This window comes from Macaca nemestrina, chromosome 10 (genome assembly GCF_043159975.1).
Source record: "Macaca nemestrina isolate mMacNem1 chromosome 10, mMacNem.hap1, whole genome shotgun sequence".
In the NCBI taxonomy this organism is placed as follows: Eukaryota; Metazoa; Chordata; class Mammalia; order Primates; family Cercopithecidae; genus Macaca; species Macaca nemestrina.
The window spans coordinates 86,772,094-86,790,217 of record NC_092134.1 but is presented as its reverse complement, the minus strand read 5'-3'; the positions used below and the strand labels follow the sequence as shown (position 1 = coordinate 86,790,217).

The 18,124-nt window shown below is 35.2% G+C and overlaps 1 protein-coding gene across 4 annotated transcripts in view; it reads right to left on the bottom strand.

Moving 5' to 3' along the window:
- Positions 1–18,124, bottom strand: part of LOC105470084 (solute carrier family 38 member 4) — a 68,230-nt gene that overhangs the window by 31,375 nt on the left and 18,731 nt on the right. For 2 of the 4 annotated variants that reach the window (XM_011721822.2, XM_011721825.3), the window contains exon 1: positions 7,780–7,900. The exons of 1 other annotated variant lie outside the window; for it this stretch is intronic. The gene's annotated coding sequence lies outside the window, so the exon portion shown is untranslated. Of the gene's footprint in view, positions 1–7,779; positions 7,901–13,389; positions 13,493–18,124 lie in introns of those variants that run through there. One more of the 4 variants, XM_011721824.3, reaches the window with a different exon arrangement.

Below are 18,124 nucleotides of genomic sequence, written 5' to 3'. Positions count from 1 at the left end.
ATAAGCAGCAATTACAGTATTATCATTATATAAATAGTATGCCCTAAAGACAAAGTGGGATATTTGACACAAATAAAATATAATTCTATATTACCAAAACTTTGAAAGCAAATTTTCTATGCTCTTTCTCATTCTGAATGGCTTCCTCCTCCAACCTCTGAGTCTTTCTCAGCTGCTAGTTTCTTGAACGCCATTCTATCTTCTTTCTGCAGTTTATTTTGCATTATGCTAAAATAATGCCTTGAATAACTTTTTTCACAGAATGAGCCTATGTCCGTAAATAGAATTTCTGAGTTGTTTCATGTTGGAAAATGTCTTTATTTTGCCTTCAAACTTTATCAATTGTTTGAATTCTAGATTCAGAAGCATTTTCCTTTAGAATATTGAAGAAATTTCTCCATTCTAGCTTCTATAGATGAGTCTTGTTGTTATTTCTTTATAGATAACTTATCAATGTTTTTCTGAGGATTTTAGAATTTTTATCCTTATCTTTTTATTACGACGTAACTAGATGTGAGTTGCTTTTAAAATTCATCATACTCAGCATGCAGAGGGCCCATTCAATCAAAAGGCTTGTGTCTGTCTTCTGTAGAAGACACATTTTCTTCTAAAAATAAAAAAAGTTCTACTATTTAAAAAGAAAACTATTTCTTCCCCTTTGTTTGCTCCTAAAACTTTTATTAATCAGGTATTGGACCTCTTGATCCATATTGCTAAGCTTTTCTGTTTATGTTCGATCTGTTCATTATTGCTCGATGTCCAGGAATATTTCCTCAATGTCACATCCAAAATAACAAATTTCACCTTCAGCTATATCCGTTTCATTTTTCAACTTGTCAGCTGACTATTTTTCTCAATCACGCTCTTAATTTCTAATAATTTGCTCTTATCCTCTTTCTCTTTTTTCATATCACTTTCTTTGTTTTATGGATACAATATTGTCTCAGATTTTTCTAAGGATATTGATGTGAGGTTTTCAGAAGTTCCTTTTGTTCCCTAAATTATGTTTCTTCTGAAGTTAGTTATTCTGTTTGTTCCCTTTGGTCCTTCTCTTCCATGCTGCTCGTTTTCCTTAGTTTCGAGTGTCCTAGGTTATCTGTTCATATTTGTGAATGACGGAGCGCATTAATTAGCTTGGACAGCTGGTACTCAGAGCTTCTCTGAAATTGTGTGGGCCCATTTCACTGATGGGCTGCTCCGTTGTAGGTTCTGTGCAAGCGGCTCTTCTGCTGCTTGTCTGTGGGAGGAGCATCCCACTCCCAGACACAGCTGCCACTCCAGGAGTGGTTACTCTGGGAGTGAAGCATTTTAATGTATCTTCTTTTTGGTAGAGCTTCCATTCCTGCTTGTTATACCTCTTTGTCTGCAGTAGAGGCCCTAATACTTATACTAGCATCCTTCATTGAGCTTTCTTTACAGAATGGATCACAGCTTTATCCTATAGTCAAAAACAGTATCCCAAACAGACTATCATGTCTAAACTGAGGTTCCTTGGTGGATATCTGATCACTGGTTACCCATGATCTATGCCTCCTCTTTGTCTATATATACTTAACTTGAAGCTAACTACAGGGCACCCTATGGGAAAAAACACACTTATCTTGGTTCCTTTTCTCTTAGATTTTCCAACCCTATCTTCTTTCTGCCTTCCAGGAATTCTCAAAAATTTCTCTTTGCTGATGACACCACTATTACTTTTCACAGTTTTTGTGGTTTGTCCTTTTAAAAATATGATTTTGTGTGAAGTTTCATTGCTTGACTTCCTTAAAGCTAGATCTTAAGTCCCATTCTTCCAATCCACTCCCAAGACTTCATATAATGTGATGGTTAATTTTATATGTCATTGTGGCTGTGTTAAAGGATGGGAAGATAGCAAGTAAAACTTTATATTGGGGTGTGTCTGTGAGGGTGTTTCTGGAAAAGATTACCTTTTGAATCAATAGACTGAGTAAAAAAGATCCACTCTCCCCACTGAAGGTGAGCATCCTCCAACCACTCCAGGTTCCAGATAGAACAAAAAGGCAGAGGAAGGGCAAATTTACTCTCTCTGCTTGAGCTAGGACATCCATCTTCTCCTGCCTTCTCTTGCCCTTGAACACTGGAGCTCCTGTGTCCCAGATCTTGCAATTCTGATACTTATACCAGCAGCATCCTGTTTCTCAGCCTTCGGCCTCAGATTAAATTATACCACCAGCTTTTCCGGCTCTCCAGCTTGCAGATGCTATATTTTGAGACCTCTTAGCTCCATAATCATGAAAGCCAATTCCCATGATAAATGTCATCTTATATCTATATACCTCTATACCTGTCTGTCTATCTATTTGTCTCCACTTGGTTCTGTTTCTCTGGAGAACTCCGACAAATACATATAACAAAGACTCCTCAAGTTACATCAGCCTAGGCTTCTCCTGGGCCCTCGAGTTCCATGTGTTCGGGGGCCTAAATGTCATCTATATATCTCAAAAGCAGTTTAAATTCAATGTGTCCAAAGTCTACTTGTGATAGGCCCTCTTCTTCCAATGTTTCCGCTCCAAAGAATGTTGTCACCATTTATCCAGTTATTCAAGTCAAAAGCATAAGAGCCTTCTATTATAAATTTTTCTTTATTACCTTCCACATCCAGTTCTTTACAAAAGCCTGGTTGACTTTTACAATGAATTGAAGTATTTCTCAAGTTAGTCTTTTTCTTTTCATCTCTTTCACCTTCACTCTTGTCCACGCTACTATCATGTCTACTGTAAAAATCTCCTAATTGATCTTGAATTCTCTTTTGCCTTCCTTAACTGCCCCTACCATTCATTCTTTATCCAATAGCCAGAGGGATATTTGAAACATAACAGCAACAACACAGATGATATCCTTTATTTGCTTAAAACCCTGTAATGTCTTCACTTTACTCTGAGGATAAAGTCCAAAATTCTCAACACTCCTAGTAACATTCTACCTGGTCCACTCACATCTCTGATCTCATCTCCTTCCACACTCTCCTCACCTTAGTGTTCTAGCTACACTAGTCTTTCCATTCCAGAAATTCACCGTGTTCTCTACATCTCAGGTCATTTGCACATGTGGGTCACAGTGACTGGCATGCTTCCCTCCCTCCCCCATCCTTAATTTATCCAGCCCCTGTAAGGGGCCATAGCAGTGTCTTTCATAGTATCCAACTTAGTCTAGGAGATCAGGGAAGGGTTCTCTGAGGAAGGGGCAGTGGGGCTGAGATCTTTGCTGCTGTTAGTACACATGACTGCAGTCCAGAAGCTTCAGTTACAGTCTGTTCTACTTTGTATATTAATAAGAACCTCATTCATTTCATTTGCATTAAGCCATGCTAATCCAAGAATTTTTTTAAAGAAGATACATCAAACACTCATATGGCCCTTACCACATGCCAGCCACTGTTTTAAGGCCTTGCGTCTATCAATTCTTCAGAGCGGTCCTCTCAGGTGAGTACAATTTTTTTCTTATTCCCATTGTACAGATGAGGTAATGGAGGCACCAAGTTGAGTGGCCTCCATGCTATGCCACCTTTGTATTGCTGTCTCTACTACAGAGAACTAAAGCCTAATCAGGGAACAGGAACTATGGCTTGGCAGTAAGCAAAACTGGGTATAAATCCTGGCTACATTAACTAACTTCTGTCTTTTCCATCTTCTATGAAATGAAGGTATTATTATTTACCACAAAGCAGAGTTGTGAGAATGTAAATGAGATAATGAGTGTCAAAGTTTGGCATATAGTAGGCCTTCAATAAATTTAAATCACCACTACATTCCAGCCTGGGCGACAAAGGAAGATTCCGTCTCAAAAAAAAAAAAAAAAGTATTCCGTTTTTGCCTTGGCCAAGGGAGCTCTCACAAAAGTTGGGACATGTTTTCATAGCTTATATCTTAACTTTGAAGATGATATTACTGATCTGTTTTAAGGGAACAATGTTAAATGCACAATTCAAAAAGAATTAGCACATTATGAGAAACTAAATATTCTGAATCATCTGTCTACAGCACAAAGTATATACCTTGAAGCCTTTAGACTATATCATAATTGCTAAAATTTAATCAGAAACTGTGGAAGACACAGAGGATGAATAAAACAGACTCCTTGCACCTGAGGAACTCAGCCTACTAAAACAGATTTTGAGCAAACTCTTAGAGCATAATATAATTAATATTTTTACCTTTTTCTTGGAATAAATATGTATTGAATTAATCAAAGAATTGTTGCATGAGTAGGATAGAAAAGAATATTGCTGGCAAATACTGTAATTGAAACGTAAAATTTTCATAGGCATAGATTCTTCTGCTGTTTACCATCTCAGAACATGGTACCTTCATTCACCCAACCGCTCACTGGGCAGACCTGCCTGTCCCATTCTCTATCCTTCACCCGCTACTCATGTCCAGTGTATCACCAAGTCCTATCAGTCCTTCTTTCAACATTTATTTAGAATTCATCCACTTCTATCTCCATGACTACTATGTTATTCCGAATGGCTGCCCTACTGAAGGCCCTATTGTGATTTTGTCATCACTTTTAGACGAAAGTCAAATTTCCTAATACACTGGAAGCTCTATATACTTCGACCCAGACATGGCTCTTTCATCTCATACTGAATCCCATCTGAATATACTGGGCTTCTTTCATCTCCCCATTGCCACTGCAGGACCTCTTAAGGCACTGTTCCCTCTGCTTGGACTGCCGTTCCCCACATTCTTAGCCAGGTCCCTCCTAATGTTAACTAAACCAACCTGAAAATCTTTAAAGGCCAATTGGTCAGAGTGTCCTTCTCTGACCCCACATTACACTACATCTGCCACTATATGCTTTCCTCCCCTGCGTAGTATTTATCACACTTTCTACTTACTCTTTTAGTTGCCTATTTGATAATTAGCTGTCTTAGGCAGGAAACTTCATGAGAATAGGAATGGTGCTGGGGTTGTGGATTCTACATATTCCTGGCATCTAACACAGTGCCTAGTGTTACATTCCACTAAGATAAGTGCAATTTTATATGATCTGTGTTATATTAATAGATAGAGGTATGCTTTTTGATTACAGTTTTATAGGATAATGCTTCAAAATGAAATGAAAATGCTCTCCTCTGATTGCCAGGAGAAAGAATAGCTTTGTTGCACAGAGAATGTTCAAAACGCTTCTAAAAGAAAAGTCAAATTGAGTTCAACAGAATTTTCTGTAGTCTAGCCCTTCTCCTCATTAAAGTTAAGTTTCTCTGTGATACAAAGAGGTCTTGCAAAATCAGACTGGATTTTCCAGCACAGCAGTGCTCAACTGCATTGTTAATTCAATTCACTCTTCATGAAAATACAAAGTCAAAACTTGAAACCAAGTATTTAGAATATTATCATATTAGAATAATTTCATTTTTATCATATTTATTAAAAGATATCTAAGTGTTCTGAGTAGTTAATTCTTTATATCCAAATTCTAATTATTAAACATTGTAATGTCTTTTTCTTTGGATGGGTGCCTAAGACATTCAGGGTGTAAGAGTGTCAAAATAGTAAATTTCTTAAATTTTACCTATATGGTTCAACTTCAAAGAAAGATATCAAATCTGGAAAGCAAAACAGTCCTTGAGTCGAGAAGCAAAAGTTCTGACCTTCCCTAGTTACTGTAAACATTTATTTTACCTGATAAGTGAAAGTGAAAAAGGGAGCTAATATTGCCAGAGCAGATTTCCCAGCATTGCTATCTGTCTCATCTTTCATGCCTACCCAGTACTGACAAATTCACTTTGAAATTTAGGTTTAGGTAGCAGATAGCCTCACCTATCATTTACCCTTTGGTTGAGCAAGGGTCATGCAACTTCTAAAAGCCAAATCATCTTGTATACAAGGAACTTATTTAAATCTACATCCACACTGTACCACAGATACATGAATGTAGCTTTCACACTACAATCTAATATTACCTTTATATTAAATTCTCTTAATTTCCCCCACAATGCCATTCTTGTCATATTTTGTCAGTGAGAGCGCTTGTTGGTCTATAGCATGAGTTCTCACAGAAATTAGCTTCCATAAAAGTATTCAGTCTGAGGTAGCTCTTAAAGAAGAAACCAACAATAACAGAAGAACTGTACTTACTTGACTATTTCCCATTGCTAGTGCTAATATTTTAGCATTTCCTTCCCCCCCCCCCACTCAGATATAGCTTACAGGTAATATCTAGGAAAAACTAGAAAAGTTAAGATAAATAACCAACTACTGGGTATTTTCCCATTGCTGAAAAGATTACATGCTTGCTAATATAAGAATTAAAGCATCCATTTGATGAGGTATAAAGGACTGGTCATAAGATTTGAATATGCGATTTTGTTTACAGACTTTCTAGCTCTGATCTTAGAAGAAAATATAGTCATCTTAAACATAAATTGCCACATAAATTTTAGTTCATATTTTCCCAATGTAGTTTCCAGAATGCACAGGGATATGTAGCATACATGATATTAACATAATGAACTCTTTATGCTCCACATTTTAATGCATGATACCTAATCTGTCATGAACTCTGGATGCAGTAGGTTCCATTCATTATAATAGTAACTGGACCACTCCCAGAGGTACTTTTTCTCTGGAATAATTATTTTCACTTTCTTTAAACTAATTCACATAACTAAAAAATAGCTCCAATAACCTTAAAGCACACTGTATAACATGTTTAAAGAAAACTCAAAAGTTGAGTCATTAAAGCTACATTTTTCAGATCTTAAATGTTGCTTACATACTTCTTAGGAGTATAAATGTAAATACTTTCAAGAAAATCCCAGAACACTATCTAAATATAAATCGGAACTGGAGGATCTTGAATTATAAACTAAATGGCAATCTTTTATTAAAAACACACCTAAATTTCTTTACTTTGTCAAAACTAAAACTTTTAGCCCAGTGTTCATGAATGTGATATATATCATCAATTCAAATATTCTTCCACTGAGTTACAAAACACTCTTAGTTTTACTATACCCTGGGCATTTAACTAAAACCATCCACATATGCTCTCTAAGATACTCAAGGTATAGGAATACGTAAATCCACTGGGAATTCTCCTCTGTCTGATTAATAAATTTGAGGAGAACACCTCTACTTTTAGATAACTGACTCTACTCCTTCAAAATCTAAAGTTAGGCTTATATTCCATTCAATTCCCTAGTTTCTTTTAGTAACTTTGTTCTAAAAATACTCCTTAACTAAAATGGTCAAATTAAGAAGAAAAGGTAAGACACAACAGTTTTTCTTTTTCATTTGATAATGGTGCAGCCCAAACTCTTAGCCATTCACATGTGCTGCACTAAAGTGATGTTCCTTCTTTGATTAGTCAAAAATTTTGTGAGTTTTTTGTTTGTTTTCAAGATAAACAAAAATCTTTAATAGAGTAATATTGTGAATGTACTTCCAAACTTTCATATTTTTTCCTAAGACAAATTGTGTCAATTCTTCATTACAGTCCATGATCAACATGGAGATATAAATAACTAAACACATTTTACTGGTTGTATTTGCAATGTTTCCTTTTCTTATTATTCACTGTTCTAATTTTATGCTTAAACCTAAAATTATCTGCAAAAGAAAACTGCAATCAGGACCTGGGTAAATAATTTCAGTGTTTGACATTGTACTGAATTGGTCATTTCTAAAATGAGAAAAAGAAGTTAGTATTTTCAAACATTTTAATTTGTAATGAATAAACAATCAACACAATAAAAATAAGAAAGTAAGCATTATTTTAGCACTGCAAATATTCACGTAAAAACGGCTGTACCTTAATTATTTATCCAGTACTGTGCAGGCTTTCCTGACTTGTTTGGAATGGCAGGCCTGTGTAACAGCTTTAACTTCTATGAACCTTTAGAGATCTAGACATTGATTTAAAGACCAGTGGGAGTGAACGAGACAAGCCAATCAACACCACCACCTCACCCCAACACCTCCTTCTGTCCAACTTGCGTCAGCTCTTGAAAAAAAAAAAGAGAAGCTAAGTCAGTTTACCGTTGTACATTTGGATTAAACATCAGTTACACCAATTTCTATTTGCTTTTAGAATTTTGGCTTTTATACAATAAAATAATCACTGGAAGTTTTAGCATGGTTGGTGTCATTCTCTATTAAAATTCTACTAGGTTGGTTGACTGATGAATACAGAAATATTCCTTTTTCAAAAGACTTATGAGTTGAAGTCAAAGTAAAACAATACAATAACAATAGTTATGAGGTCAGATTGTTTAATGAAACATTATAATCAAAATCTCCAGAAAATATTGATTACATAGTGAAAGAGTTATTTTCTTTTGAGTTGTTGACCTTTTCAGAAAAAATTTTACAGAATAACAAACACTTCCAAACAGTACCCAAGATGCCATGAAGCTGGAAATCACAGGCCAATATCAGCCACCACTCTTACACCAAAGGCAGTGTGCTGAGTAGGCAAAAGGCTGTTTGGCATTTTAAAAGAATTTTTAAGTAGCTATTTTCTCCATTAAAAAAAAATCTACTTGGCTCTCCACATGTCAGAGGTAGACAGAGGTAGAGTTTTTAACTCTACCATATTGTATATGTTGGCAAATCATTTATTTATTCTGCTATTAAGATGTATCAACTAGACACTACTCTGAAAGTGAGGCAAGAGAAACAAATCACAAACCAATCAAGAATTGAGAGTTCTTTGCCTTTTAAGTATTTATGACATGAATGAACAATCTAATAACCAATCAGAAGCAATGCTAGATTACAGCAGATGTGTCAATTCCTATTTCTATAAAAGAAAACTAAACATTGCTCCTTGAGTAAAACATTCTTAAGTCGATGCAAAACATTAAACATTAAACAAAATGTGTAGTTAACTATTTTTTTTTCCTTTCCAAATGTGCCTGTTTGGTCTATTAACTGCTTAGTATGGTAAACTTACTTTTACTTGTCTCTTAGCTCATTGTCTATTTTTTAGAGTTACCCCATAGTTTTGTCTTTTATTAGATGAGAAGTATTATGGTCTAGGGGAACAGTGATAATAACAAATGTACCAATTTTAATGGTAGAGAAATCTCAAAAAAATTCTTTTAAAATTTCTATTTCCATCATTTAATAGTGATGCTTCCAATTTAAGACTTCTTTCTGTTTGCAGTTATCAGAAAAATATAAGATTAACCATGCAAAAAATTGCAATAATTGTTAGAAAATCAAATCTATTCTGTTAAAGTTTCATTTGATAGTGGGTCAATCGAACAAGAATGAACGCACTCCAGTATGTTAATTTTACATTAAATTATAATATCATATAAAATAGGGTGGAGATAAATGTATAGATCCTTAAAGTTTTACTCTTGCTAAAATTGTAAGCTTTGGCTTTGTTGTAATTCTGATCTTCAAGTATAGTAAATAATTATAGTAAATTAGCATTGGATAAAAATTAAAAGCACACATTAGAGACTTCTATTGAAGAGTTTAATCATGTTTCTTTTAAACCTACTCTACATAGCAAAATTCTTATTACAAAACTTTTCTAACACTGACTTAAAAATCAAATATACACACATGAAAACTAATTTGGCAAAAGTTAATAAATTAAAATAATAATGTATCTGGTTAATTGTTTGACTATTTTTTTCCCTAGATCATTTGACATTTTCAGATGTGGCCAAAATTAATGAAATATATGATCCGCTCTCAACAAAACTCACAATAACTTTTCTTTCATAAGCACAACACAGACTCAAGCATTATAATTTAATGTTTCGAATATTTATTAAAATCATACCACAATGTAATCTCATGCACATTTGGTAATAGACTTGTGCTATTTGAATTTTAATGCATGGCACATGCAACAGATTCAGTTAGGCTCAGGCTTGGTTCATGTATCGTGATAGAAAGAGCTAATCATCAGAATATGGGCAGACCTTAAAAATGAATAAAATGAAAAATACATAAGTAGTGAATAATGAAACAAGTCTGGGAATGAGATGACAAACACTTTAACCTGACCTTCACATAAGAAATTCAAATACGTGCCACCATGAATAGATATATGAGATTTGGTCTGTGTGTCTATAGGGGTAGGGGCTGGGGGTAAGATACATCCACATAAAGGGAGACTTGGTTTCCCAGACTAGAACCTAATTAGTGTTAGCAGAACTGCACAGCATGCTCCAGGACTCCAGGAAATAAAGAGTCCCTAGGGGCTGAGGACATTGAAGATTTCAGAGAGCCTGCAGACCTTGAGCCAGCTCTTAAAAGTCCATGTGAGATCCTAGTCGGTGGAGAGGAAAAGGAAAGACATCCTAGATGAAAAATATCCTTGTAATTCTGATCTTCAAGTATACTAAACAGTTACAGTAAATTAGCATGTTGGATTAAAATTAAAAGCTAAAAATTAAAATGCCAGAAGTATATTCTGGCAACAGTGAGAATCATTCTGGCTGCAGTAGAGACCTTCTGGAGCAAAATAGGAGAACAGAATGGAATAGTACAGACTGCAAAAGGTGTTAAGTCTAGGGAACTCAGATTTTTAGTGATGAAGATCTTTTGAAAGCTTCTGAAGAAAGTAAGAAAATCAGCACAGTAAAAATGTAGGAGAGATGATGGGATGGAGGTGGGGGTGGAGGTGCAGGTAGGTACAGGGAGGCCAGTAGGAAGGTTGGCTGATAGTTTGGGTTTGGTGATGTTTGCCTATCTGAGAATAATGGCAGAAGGAAAGGTGGACAAATGAACAAAATTTAAATTGGAGCCAATGGTAATTTGAATCTTTTTCTTGTATTCCTATTTCTTTTTATCACGTTCACTAGCTCACAATGCTATGAATTTTAAGTGATCATTTTAAGAAAAACAAGAACAAGCAATAAAAATCTTCATTTTCCTTACATAGAGTAAGAGAGTATGGTGATAATTCATTCATTTCCACACCCCTTTCATCAATCTATGACTATCATCTTCAAATAGTACAAAGAAGGTCTTAGAATGTACATCCCAATGTAATGTTATCTATTGAAAATACAAGACTGTTGGCTCAAAATACAGTGATTCAGATTATACCTGTACATTGAATAAGAAATTTTCTTATACTTATTTAAAATCATTGATTATATGATTTAAAATTTCTAACTCCAAAGGTGTCCTTAAAGAGAAAGTTACAGTGGGATCAAGTTAAAATTAGTCAACAAATAAATAAAAAAAAATCTCTTAGACCATCAGGGTATTTCGCAATGACATTGGGAGAGATAACCTGTTGTTCTCATCATGACTATACACAAATTTCTAATTTAGTCATAGGACAAAATAATATTTGAAAATAGAATTTGGTTGTAGCCAAATTGGAAGAAGACGTTTAGAAACAGTAGTGACTAAGAACCAAATTACCTATTTTTTAATACTTTTGTAATGCCTTTGTTTCTGTATTCATTGCTTTTCTTTGCTCTCACTTCAGTTTCCCTTTAGGTCATCTCCCTTTTTATCTTGCTTCCATTTCTTGTTAACTTTTCTATACGACATTGTATTTATGATGCCTTATTCTCCAACTAGTTACCTTTCATCATAGATTCATAAACTCAAAATCTAATTGATTTTTTTATCACATCGTAGGTAAATGTCTATCTGACCTCCCAGGTCTTTCCTAAAAAGTGGAAAATATTAGCAGGACTGCAGAAAGAAGCAATATTTTGATTACTTCTTTTTTAATATAGATTTGCCATCTGCCTTTTGGTTTTCAGACTTACAGCATTAAAGAGAATTTGTGATCTTTTTTGATGCCATTGTTTTGGCACTTCAAATTCTTCATTTTATTTCTCTTTTAATATAGATATTTGCAAAAAAAAGAAAAAGAAAGAAAGAAAAATAGAGATAATCCATAGAAAAATGTTACAGAGGCCGGGCGCGGTGGCTCAAGCCTGTAATCCCAGCACTTTGGGAGGCCGAGACGGGCGGATCACGAGGTCAGGAGATCGAGACCATCCTGGCTAACCCGGTGAAACCCCGTCTCTAGTAAAAAAATACAAAAAAATAGCCGGGCGAGGTGGCGAGCATCTGTAGTCCCAGCTACTCGGGAGGCTGAGGCAGGAGAATGGCGTAAACCCGGGAGGCGGCGCTTGCAGTGAGCCGAGATCCGGCCACTGCACTCCAGGCTGGGCGACAGAGCGAGACTCCGTCTCAAAAAAAAAAAAAAAAAAAAAAAAATATGTTACAGAAATCTTCCTAAATTATTCAAATAGCAGAATTCTCTGCCATGATGAAGGGGAGTCAAGCACTTCTATACCTGGGCTACCATATTATTTTTATCACTTGTAGAGTAATGAAAACATAGGTATACTATAGGTATCTCTTTACATGGTTCTATAATTATTAACCTCAACTTACAAAATAAAAAATTAGAAATAAAAGAAGAGATAACGTAGTGTTATCCCCCAAAAGCCACATATCAAATTAATTGCAAACAGAGAAGTAAAGATTAATAATTTTCTAATTCACCTTGGCAAAGCCTCTCAGATTTCCATGGAAGCCTGAGCCACTTCTATTTTTTAAGACACCAGATATGCATATATATCTTTAAATTGTTTTAATCCAAAATGGGATTACTAAAATGTAGTGCATTTTAAATATTTCTACTTAACAAAATAACATCTCAACACACATACAATACAAATGACTATAGGATTAGGCTCATTTGATGATACTTTCAAAAAATCTAGAGTTGAGACCCTCCCAAATATGAAGCCCTAAAGGATTTTCAGCCCAGGCCCCTGGGAGAGGCTCTGATTTTCCATTCTCAGAAACCTCACCAAGTGAAATGCAATGACCCATGAGTTTTGAGGAAATTGCTTAGTTGATCGCATGCCACTCTCTTCTACCCAACCTAAACCACCTTTACAGTTATATAATGGAGCATTTTGGAAATGTTTGAATAGTCAACTACTATGTTGCAAAATTAGCAAACAAGGTTGGTTCAGGTTGACAAATTTATTGACTTTGTCACAGACCTAAATAGAAAATTGCTTTTAGTCTCGGCTGACAAAACAAGAAAATTAAATTTAAAAAATTCTGGTTAGACAACAGCCCATGATGTCTATATTTTGCCTCTGCCTTTCACCTTTGAAAAAGATCCTTCTGGTCCATTTCATTTATTGATCCCACACTGAAATGATACAGGGAAAAGTATCACAAGTTCATTTCAGACTTCTACCTAAGCAGAAATATAATGTAACAAGGTCTATAAGACTTATGAGTGATTACAACTTAAATAATGTACTGAAATTCTAAATGTTAAATTAGAACTTTTAGAGCCTTGCTTTAAAGAATAATTTCTAGTCTTTAAAATGCCTGCTTGAGAAAACAGAACTGCTAAGAGATATATAATTATAATAACAATACTTCCTGAAAACTGACTCACCTTGTTAATGTAAGTTCTTCATACAGAATACATATTATAGCAGTGCTGGGCTGGGTTGACTCTCTTTCTAGTTCATAGCAATTGATAGTTTAAAAAAATTACATTCTTCTTAGATCACAGCATATTAATTTCCATGGCTGTCTTTCACATTCCTGCCTGTCCCTACCAGAACAATTTTGATGCATTTTGATTTTGTAATTTCATTAGTGATTGGACTTTGTAAACCTGTTATCATCTTGCTTAAATTTGGACTTTTGGTAATTTAAGCTGTGACCCAGTATGCTGTGTGGCTAGACTTTAAAAGCAAGGGGGCCCTTCTAAATGGTGATAATGTGAACGTATGCTTCAAAGAATCAGTATCCCTACTAACCAAAAATATGTTCAGGCTGGCCTTTTTACTATCCTATCCAGAATGTTGAAATAAGAAATGCATGTTCACTAGAAAATGTCTTTCAAAGGAATACGAGCAGAGAGAGATAAATAATAGTGTCATTGACATTTCCTAATTCACTTTTTAATGAACTCGGGAGGATTTCCGAGTCAGGACTCCTCGGCAGAGAAGAGGGCATGCTTCTGCCTGCAAAGCTTATTTCTACTGCTGGACTCCAAGCAACTTCCAGGGTAGGGCCATGGTGTAGTCAGAGCCCTTCACAGGGACACTTGTTGCCTAATGCACTCATTCTTTGCCACAGGAGTTTGCAGTGCCCAGCATGGGAACATTAACTGAGCGTTTTGTACTTTATGGCTACTTGAGTTAGGAATTATAATTCCTGGAAGGCTGGGTATAAAATTGGTAGCACCAGGCTTTCTTTGAATATAGGAAAAAGTAAATTCAGAATAGAATGCAATTTCTACTCAGAAAAGTAAACGTTTTGACTTCATTCGGTGGGACAGCAGCAGAGGGCAGACTTTGGGCAGATGGTATATTTAGGTTTGGGATGGAATCAAGTATGTTTAGATGTAATCAAGTATGTTTATAAGTAATCTCTTTTCTTGTTTACCTTGATTAATATTAGACTATGCCTTGTGTATAATAGGTACTATATAAACACTGAATGAATGAAAATCTTTATTACAGGCACTGATTCAATTTGTGCATTCAAAATCTTTCTTTAAAACTTATGTATGAGGTTGCAGCGAGAGACATTCTAATATTCAGTTGAAGGGTTCTGCTATGTATTAAAATGCAGTAGTTTCTTCTTAGCCTCAGAACCAATTGTGAAACAGTAAATATTCATGCTATATGCAAGGACCCATTAGTTGCTTTAGAGAGAGCTGCCTTACTTCAATATTAAGCAGTAATTACAAATGTTGTGTTCAAATACATTAGGACATAGGGAAATTATAGTTAAAATAAGTTTTAAATGGTGAGATAGAAAAATCTAATAATAATAAGGTCCCTATGTTGTTTTGAAGATTATGTTGTTCTCACTCATAAGTGGGAGTTGAACAATGAGAATACATGGACATAGGGAGGAGAACATCACACACCGGGGCCTGTCGAGGGATAGGGGACTAGGGGAGGGATAATTACATTAGGAGAAATACCTAATGTAGGTGACAGGTTGATGGGTGTGGCAAACCACCATGGCATGTGTATACCTATGTAACAAAACTGCACATTCTCCACATGTACTCCAGAACTTAAAGTATAATATAAATAAAAAATAAATAAATAAATAAATAAAATAAAAATTATGTACACAACATATAAAATAGATGCAAAGAGAAATCGTGTATATCAAAATGTTAATCGTGGTTATTTCCAAAATGTGGAAATGTAGATAGTGTTTAGTTTATTTCATCTATATTAGCCAGCTAACCTTTAAAAAATACGGATTACTTTTATTATCAAAAAAGAATAAACAGAATTAGAAACAAAAGTAACAAAACAAAGAGTTCCTATTGTAGGTTTTTCAACAATTGTTAATCAAATTTTGGGCATTAGCCACTAGCTAAATCTCTATTTTGGGGTACTTAACCAGCAAACAATCAACTCCCTTAAAAAGTCTTTGATTCTGAATGGGCATTTATGAGCTATTTAGAATCTAGATAAAATTATACATCTCCAGTTTGTTCTGAAAGAATGGAAAAAAATCGATTGTTTTTTCCCCATCTGCAAGAGATATTCTAAATAGATCTCAAAATATTGTTGAGAAAAATGGGCATATAATATGTAACAGGATGCACAAAATGTCCATGGCATCTGAGGGGTAGGAGAAGTGTGGTACCCAACTCAGCTTGGAAGGGGCAGAGAAGCTTCTGGAGGAAGTGACAGCTGGGCTAAAGCCGAAAGAACAAATAGAAGGTTGGCAGGAGAAATGCGATGGGGAGCAGACTGCAGGCAGAGCAGATAGCACAAGCAAAGGCAAGGAGGCAAGAAGCAGTTCCTGGCAGCTGGGTGTTTCTGAAAGAATGGAAAACACCACTGGAAAGGTCACTGCAGGGATCACAGAGGGCTGTGGATACCATGTCTTTTCTTTGTTATGTTTAATTCATATGAGTTCATAAAAGAAGTCCAGCTCAGCAGCTCCACATAGAGCTCGAGATTTCAGATATTTGAAGAAAATGTGTTTTGTTGAAATTGTGATAATAAAGGTTACTACTAACAGTGAAAACCACCCGGGTAGCATGAGGCAAATCCTTCCTACGTTGCATCCCTAGCGAGTTTATGTGGACCTGGGCTTCTGCTTTGTGTTTGGACCATCAGGATTGTTGTATTAGGCTAAGAACAGAAAAGCTTAGGTTCATGAAGTATTTTGTTTCAAATGATGTAAACTATGTCAAAAAATAGTTAATTGCAAGTTTTACAGGAGTTGAATCTTTAACTATAGAAATCCTGACTCTTCCTTCCTAGATATTTGAAGTTGATTTTTTAAGTTAGACTCTAAAATTCCACATATTTCAATTTGTCTTAATTATTTTAAAATCTACTTAGGTGAAGATCAATACTTGTTAATTATATATGAGCAATTTTCCAGTAATATTAATATCTTAATTTGCAAGCATTTATATTCCTTAATTATTTCTTAATAGGGTCTTGTATAGTGTCAAAAGTAACAATTGAAAGATTGATTCGTGCTTATTTGGATGGGTAGTCTGATTTTTACATGTGAATAAGACAATCTTACTGACTTAAATAGTTTTGCTTGCATCTTTTCTTTCTCTTTAAATTAAAGGCTGATGGCATTTCATTTGATGTTTACTTAAGACTTTCAGCATTAGCTTTTCTGAGGAATCCTGAGAGGAGCTTCACTGTTTTTGTCTTGAAACTTTCTGTTTATCCCTTTTTATCTACATGAGAAGTCTTCTGACACCCGATTGAAAGTCTTCTCTTGTTCTGAACAATGTTCTCTTCTGTTATGCTAACACTCAGTGCTGGACTTTGATTCAGAAGATCTGGGTTCTAATTCTGACTCCATTAATTACTAGCTGTACTATCAACAACTTGGTAAACTCTATGAGCTTTTTCTCATTTATAAAATAGCACATAGTTCCTAAGGTGACAACAGAACTATCGGTGGCAGCAGATAAAATGTACACTTTTTTTTTTTATTTTAGTAAATTAAAACAAGGAATTTTACAAACCTAAAGTAAACTATAAACATGACTGGAGTTCAAACTAGCCAAATTTCTTTCTCCCTGTGGAACTCTTTTGTGCCATTGTTTGGATTAAAAACCTTAGCAATGTCAGTAAGTAGTAACTACACTTAAAAAGAGGTCAGAGAAATATCAAAGTGGTCATCCAAAAGAAATGTTGGACATAAAATTCTGACATGTTGATATGAAATCTCAATTCTGAATGTTTCAATTTCACTAATTCTCCTTGCAAAATTTTCACCAAATGCGAATTGGAATGAGCTGTCTTTAGTATTTTTTTTAATTCCCTTTCCCGTTTTTAATCAATTAGTCAATTAACCAATTATTCCATCAGTGAGTAATCTTTGAATATCTATTATGCACCCAGAATGGTTGACATCAGTGTCTCCATGTCTTTTGGCTTTCCTTCTGCCTCCTCACATTGGCCCCGTCTTATTCTGACAGACCATAAGCCTTAAGATAGCCCCGTCTTATTCTGACAGACCATAAGCCTTAAGATAACCCGGGCGCTTTACAGCTGAGCTGATATTCACAAGAGTTCTGTTGACATATACATATGCATATTAATTTATTAATTATATCTTATATAAACAAAGATATCTGCATACCTATATCTGTGTCTGTATTTATATTTATTACAAAGCACAGTCCTTTATTTTCTGTTCAGATGAGCTCAGCTTTCATCCTGTGTTCAGATGCTATGTTCCTCTTAGTTCATTATTGTTTTCTCACTGTAATTCCAAACTCTTTTTCTCAAATATGATCTGCCCAGTGAAATGGAGAACACATTGACTCTGGAGTTCAAACTCAAGGACTCAGATCCAATCGCCACTCTGCCGCCTAGGAGCTGAGAGACTTTAGATAAGTCAAGTTAACCCCTTCCTCCTTTGTGTTGCTTGTGCCTCTTGCAAGCCTCACTGTTGAGCTTAAGTGCTGCACTGTAAAACGTTTGTTTACATGTCTGCCCTTCTTGACTCTGAAGTCTTCAAACACAGACACTGTGTCTTATTCAGCACAGCACAGAGTTAAATAGTACAGATTCTGGAGCCCCACTGCCTAGACTTAAATCTGACTTCTGTCTTTTATCCTGTCTGACTTTGGGCAAGTTATTTGCCATTTCTGTGCCTCAGTTTCC